The sequence below is a fragment of the Chrysochloris asiatica genome, unplaced genomic scaffold (assembly GCF_000296735.1).
Source record: "Chrysochloris asiatica unplaced genomic scaffold, ChrAsi1.0 scaffold00134, whole genome shotgun sequence".
NCBI lineage: Eukaryota > Metazoa > Chordata > Mammalia > Afrosoricida > Chrysochloridae > Chrysochloris > Chrysochloris asiatica.
The window spans coordinates 6,534,580-6,541,830 of NW_006408652.1; positions in this window are offsets into that span (position 1 = coordinate 6,534,580).

Here is a 7,251-nt window from a genome sequence, read left to right on the forward strand (position 1 = left end):
TAAATAAAGAATAATGAGTGTATTTGAGTTGTGGTGTTGAAGAAAAATATTGAAAGGTCCACGGACTGTCAGAAGAACAAACAAATCTGTGTTAGAAAAAACACAGCAAGAATCCTCGTTAGAAGCCAGGATAGTCAGACTGCATCTCTCTCTCATACTTCAGACATGTTATCAGGAGGGACCGGTTTTCTGAAGAAGGACATCATGGTTTGGAAAGTGGAGGGTTGGTGACAAAGAGGAGGACCTCACAGGACATGGGTTGACACAGTGACAATGACAATGGGCTCAAGTGGAACAGTAATTATGGGGATGGCTTTGTCTCACAGAGGGCTTATTTACAACAACACCAGCAGCAACTTCTTATGCTGAAGGCACTTACAGTCCAATGGAGAAAACAGATAAACAAACAAGAAACGGCATTTAATGTGGTGAGTTGCTTGCTAATATGAATTAGCACAATGGGCTATCAGAGCCCAAGGAGCTCTGGTAGCGTAGTGGTTACGAATCGGGCTGCGAACCTTAAAGTCAGCGGTTCGAAACTACCAGCTGCTCCGCGGGAGAAAGATGAGGCTTTCTACTCCCGTAAAGATTTACACCCTCGGAAACCCTATACAGGGTCGCTATGGGTCAGAACCGACTCGATGGCACATAACAACAACAACAACAACCTGGACTGGGAGCAGAAAGCCTCATCTTTCTCCTGTGGAGCAGCGGGTAGTTTCAAACTGCTGACCTTGCGGTTCGCAGCCGAGGAAGACCCCAGTTAGGTATATTGGCAAAGTGGCAGACAGCATCAATGGGCTCAAGCCTGGCAACAATTGTGAGGTTGACTCAGAACTGGGCAGTGTTTTGTTCTGTTGTGCATAGGGTCTCTATGAGTCGGTACCGACTCCATGGCACCTAACAACCACAACAACAACCTGGACTAGAGGAGCTCTGGTAGTGTAGTGGTTACAAATCAGGCTGAGAACCTGCAAGGTATCTCTTTTTCTGAAGTGTTAGATGGGGAGAGTTTAGGGGTCTGGGAAAGGTGCTTGCTCATTGAGGGGCTCAAGAAACATGACTGAAAAACTGGCTCTGGTAGTGTAGTGGTTACGAATCAGGCTTCAAACCACAAGGTCAGCAATTGGAAACTATCAGCTGTTTTGCAGGAGAAAGATGAGGAATTCTGCTCCCGTAAAGATTTACAGCCTCAGAAACCCTATACAAGGTCGCTATGAGTCAGAACCAACTCCATGGCACATAAGCACCATCAACAACCAACCTGGACTGGTGTTGCTCTGTAAGATAAAGCACGGGAGTGCAAGGTTGACTTGAGCCACAATGCCAGTGGTTCAAACTCACCAGCCTCTCCTTGGAAATCCTATATAGAGTCACTATGAGTCAGAACCGACTCGACAGCACTTAACAACAACAACAACCTTGCCGGGAATTTCAGCAGAGGCTTCCTATAAGTGGAATGGCTGTGAGTTATAGATTATCCAGAGTGGGGATAGATATTTAAAGAAGTAGAAGGGATATTTAAAGACCTAGAATTAAGAAAGAATGATATAGTTAAGCTATATAAAGTGTCCATTGGAAAGAATGTTGATACCTCTCTTATCATGGGTTTGGAATTTGTCTAAAAAACCAGAAGCTTAGTCAAAGGAGTGAGAAAAGGTTAATTAGGCAGTATCATGAGTGGAATTCTACTGCAATGCCTTGGAAGGTAGTTGCTGCGCTCAATTATTCAGCGTTGTTTCAATAGTTTTTTAAAAGTCATTTTCTAATAAAGTCACATTTTCAGTTTATCAAGAATCTGAGGTCATGGTAACATTTTGTCCTTAACCCAAGGTGAAGAATGGTTAGAGATATGACTCCTTAAATTGGAAACCAATGAGCACTGTAAAGGACATCCAATGCATGTTTATGTAGTCAAAATGTTATTTAATAAAATCTACTTACTGTAACCACACAATTTATTAGCCTTCTTGTAAGCTTTTTAGAGAAGACTCACTGAGCTTGTGGGGATCATCAAGATTGAGTCAGGGATTTGGAGCTTTATGCCTTATCCTACCACTGACTCACTCTTTAAACCTTCTTCCTGTATGAGGTCAAAATTGTTTTCTTTGAAGGGGAACAAAATGTGTAACTTCTTGAGGAAACTGGTTGGTTGATAAAAGTAAGAAAGATTTATTACAAAGTTTAGTCATTCAACTTGCCTTACTAATGGCAGAAGTAGCTTTCAAAGGAAGGGATAGGTTCTAACCTGGGAAACTGAGGCAGCAACCAAGGCAGTTTCCAGAAAATCAACCAGTCCAGACAAACTCAGGTGAATATTTAGATAGTATTTGGCACTGGAATTTTCAATAGTTTGGACAGTTTGACATCTAAAAGCTCAACCCATGGTTAAAAGTCCCCAGGTACTGGAATGGGGTACAGGCTAAGGCCCAGTCTTGGAAACAGAACAATGGAGTAAAAATCAAACAAAATCCTAATCTTAAAGAATAAAGCACAACTGGGAAGAAGGAGAGGTTTGGTTTGAGCAGTGACTTAGTAACATGTTGCTGTTGTTAAGTGCCATCGAGTCAATTCTGACCCATAGTGACCCTGTATAGGGTTTCCAACGAGCAGCTGGTGAGCTTGAACCACCGACCTTGCAGTTCAAACGACTTTGCAGTCGGATGCATTAACCCACAGCGCCACACCAGGACGTGAGCATCCTATAATGTCCTCTGGGGAAACAAGCTCCAAGGTGTGGGGAAATTTGGAGGGCAAAATGAGCTATTAGTCTATCTGACTTGATAAATTAGTTTCCAAATCTGCTCATTTGTAAGTCTGGTGGAGTGACTTAGATTTTAAGACCATAATGTAATTAGGAGTGAGCTAAACCATTTAGAGTCCCTAAGCACAGAAACGATTTTGACACCTTCTCCATACATAATTCAGAAATGTAGTACTAACGCATACAACATATATTTTTGAAATGGCGACAATCTTACATAAATGCTAACCTTTCTAAAATCCACTGCAGTTAAGTGGATTCCAATTTACAGGAACCCTATAGGGCAGAATGGAAATGCTCCAGAGGGGTTCCCAGGTTATAAATCATTACAGGAACAGAAAACCGTATCATTCTCCACCCCTCCTTATTGTTGTTGTAGTACTAAAGTGCCGTCCAGTCAGGTCTGACTCAGAGCAACCCTATGCACAACAGAACACAACACAGCCTGGTCCTGCACCAACCTCACAATCATTGTGACACTTGAGCCTATTGCTGCTGCCACGGTGCCCGTCCACCTTGTTGGGGGGGGTTCCTCTTTTTTTGCTGACCCTCCACTTTACCAAGCATGATATCCTTCTCCAGGGATTGGTCCCTTCTGATAATATGTCCCAAGTATGAGAGATGAAGTCTCACCATCCTGGTTTCTAAGGAACATTCTGGCTGTACTTCTTCCAACAGAGATTTGTTTGAGTCTAATAGTTACTCTTTTCCAACACCATAACTCAAATGCATCAATTCTTCTACAGTATTCTTTATTCGTTGTCCAATTTTCACATGCATATGAGGCTATGGAAAATACCATGGCTAGGGTCAGGTACATCTCAGTGTTCAAACTGACATCCTTGCTCTTGAACCCTTCAAGAAGTCTTGTATCACAGATTAATCTAGTGCAATAATACATCATTTGAATTTTTGACTGTTGCTTCCATGAGCACTCATTGTGGATCCAAGCAAAATGGAGTCTCTAACAACTTCAATCTTTTCTACATTTGGTGGTTGTGTGCTACTGAGAATGGTTTCTGAGGCTGTGAGTCTTTACGGGAGCAGAAAGCCTCATCTTTCTCCCATGGCACAACTGGTATATTCGAACCGCTGACCTTGCAGGTTGGCAGCCCAATTCATAACCCACTACGCTTTCCTGGGCTTCTCTTTCTCCATTTATCAGGATGTTGTTTATTGCTTGAGTGGTGAGTATTTTTTTGTTTTCTTTATACTGGGGTGCAACTCATACAGAAGCTTGTGGTCTTTGATCCTAATCAGTAAGTGTGTTTTAAGTCCTCTTTTCTTTCAGCAAGCAAGGTTGTATCATCTGTATATCACAGATTTTTAATGAGTCTTCCACCAATACTGATGCCATGTTCTTTTTCATATAACCAAGCTTCTTGGATTCTTTGCTCAGCATACAGATGGAATAACTATGCTGAAAGAAAACAACTCTGGCATAAACCTTTCCTGATTTTAAACCATTCAGTGGCCCCTTGTTCTAGTCGAACAACGGCCTCTTAGTCCATATACAGGTTTCTCACGAGTACTATTAAGTATTCTGGAATACCCATTCTTGGCAATGTTATCCATAGCTTGTCATGATCCACACAGTTGAAAACCTTTGCATCAATATCTTTCTGGTATTCTCTGCTTTCATCCAAGATCCATCTGACATCAGCAGTGATATACCTTGTTCCATGTCCTCATCTGAATCTGGATTAAATCTCTGGCGATACACTGTCTATATGCTGTGGCAGCCGTCTTTGAATGATCTTTAACAAAGTTTTACTTGCATGTGATATTAACGATATTTTCCAATGATTTCCATATTCTGTTGGGACAGCTCTCTGTGGAATGGACACAGACGTGGATCTCTTCCAATTAGGTGGCCAAATCTCTTGGCATAGTTGAGTGAGTGCCTCCAGTGCTGCATCAGTTTGTTGAAATTTTTCAATTTGTATTCCATCAATTCCTGGAGCCTTGTTCTTTGCCAATTCCTTCAGCTACCTTGGACTTCTTCCTTCAGTACCATTGGCCTTTGATCATATGCTAACCCTTGAAATGGTTGAACATTGACCGTTTCTTTTTGGTACAGTGACTCTGTGTAGTCCTTTCATATTCTTTTGATGCTTTCTGTGTCATTCATTATTTTACTCATAGAATCCTTTAATGTTGCATTTTTAGGCTTGATTTTTTTTCTCCAGTTATTTCACCTTGAGAAATGTTGAGTGTGTTCTTCCCTTTTGATTTTCTAACTGCAGGTCTTTGTACATTTCATCATAATACTTGACTTTGTCTTCTTGAGCTTCCCCTTGAAATTTTCTGTTTGGCTCTTTGATTTCATTTCTTCCATTTGCTTTAGCATCTCTACTTTGGAGAGCAACTTTCAGAGTTTCTTCTGACATCCATTTTGGTCTGTTTGTCATCTTAGTGATCTTTTGCTTTCTCCCTGTCTGTTGCTCTTGATGTCATCCCACAGCTTCTCTGGTCTTCGGTCATTAATGTTTAATGCATCAAATCTGTTCTTGAGATGATCTTTAAATTTAGGTGGGAATATTCAAGGTCATATTTTGGTTCTTATAAGGAGCTCTGGTAGCGTAGTGGTTACGACTAAGGCTGCGAACCTTAAGGTCAGCGGTTCGAAACTACCAGCCGCTCCGCGGGAGAAAGATAAGGCTTTCTACTCCCGTAAAGATTTACACCCTCGGAAACCCTGTACAGGGTCGCTATGGGTCGGAACTGACTCGACGGCACTTAACAACAACAACAACAAGGCTTGCTTTAACTTGCATTTGAGCAATTTAGGATCTTTTTTAGAGTATACCCCTGGCTTGTTTTGGCTAATGCTTTTGTACCGTCTCTCCCCACAGATGTAGTCAATTTGAATGGTAGCGGTATTAATTGTGTGTGTGTTCTTCCTTATAAGTATATAGATGTATAGGTATTATCCTATAGGGTCACTATGAGAAGGAATCATCTCAAAGGTAATAAGTTTGTTTGTTTGTTTGTTTTCCCATCACAGATGGTCCTAATAAGCCTTAATTTTAAAGTTCAGAAAAATGTGAATTGATTCTTAGATGCATTGACTCATTGTTTACCATGAAATCCAACCACCTACTTGGTCTTGGCAACTGTGAATATAAGATATTCCACATTTAATGAAGTAATTGAAATCTTTTTTTTTTTTAAATAAAAGTGAAGTAACATGCTTTAATGTTTAAAAATCTTAAGAAATCTTAATGAGACAAGATATGCAGTGATTTATTGTACTTGATATAATAAACTCCTATGGATGGCTGCTACCTGAAGGTCAAAAAAAGTTGAGAGAAGAAATAGACCCCTGGTGTAGCACTGTAGGATAAGCACTGAACTGCTAACTAAGAGGCCGGTGGTTCAAATTCACCAGCTGCTCTTCGAAACCCTATACAGGAACAGACTTGACGGCATTCACCAGTACCACAACCATTGGTATAAAGCAATGCCTGCAAGAAATATGTATACAACCTAATGTCAACTGAAAGAGATGATGTGATAGAGAACCAAATGTGACATGTTTGAGAGGAGGGATAATGAGTTTATTTTGGATCATGCTAAAGTGTGTCCTGTTATTCTGAATCGTGTGTATGTGGGTTAGTGTAATATTCCAAGGATATTATTTCAGAGACTATCAAGTTATAGCATACAAATGATGTTGATGATGCCAAACTGCAATGAAATTGTTGTAAGAATCCGTGAGAGCTTTTGACTTCTTAGGAGAGATAAGTTATATTGCTTATTTCATAGTCCTCAAACTCAATTTTACAACTTCCTAAATCAAGTTAGTACTAGTTGTTAAAACATTTACTTTCCTGGTTTGTGAACCTGAATCAATAACAATACCATTGAAGTCCATTGGTGGTATACTAAGAGGCCTTGTATATTTCACATCCATCCAAGTTAATGTGTGAATCAAACACAAACCAGGTAAGGGTGTGGGACCTAGAGCAATCAGGAATGTTGCCACTGCTTTCCACAGGAGCTCCCATGAGTCTAATGGATAAGCCTATTGTAACAGCTATTAAGGAGCTCTGGTAGTATAGTAGTTACAAATCGGGCTGAGAACCTTAAGGTCAGCAGTTTGAAACTACCAGCTGTTCTGCAGGACAAAGATGAGGCTTTCTACTCTTGTAAAGATTGACAGCCTTGGAAACCCTGTACAGGGTCGCCATACGTCAGAACTGACTCCACAGCACAGCACCGTTTGAAATGTGCTCTGCTACCATTTGGAATCAATTTCAATGGCAGCGGGTTTGGTGTTTTGATTTTGTTAAGGCATCACAGATAGTGTGAGTACTTCACTCCGCCTGTCTGAGGCAGGGTAAATTTCCCAGGAGAAAGGTAACATTTTCTCTGGGTCTGTTTGGGTGAGGTGAATGGAATGAAGGATTAACATATACTAGGCACAGTCTTGATTGAGAAAGCTGTTTAAAAGAGGACCTGTAGTTTTCCCACCTTTTACTTTG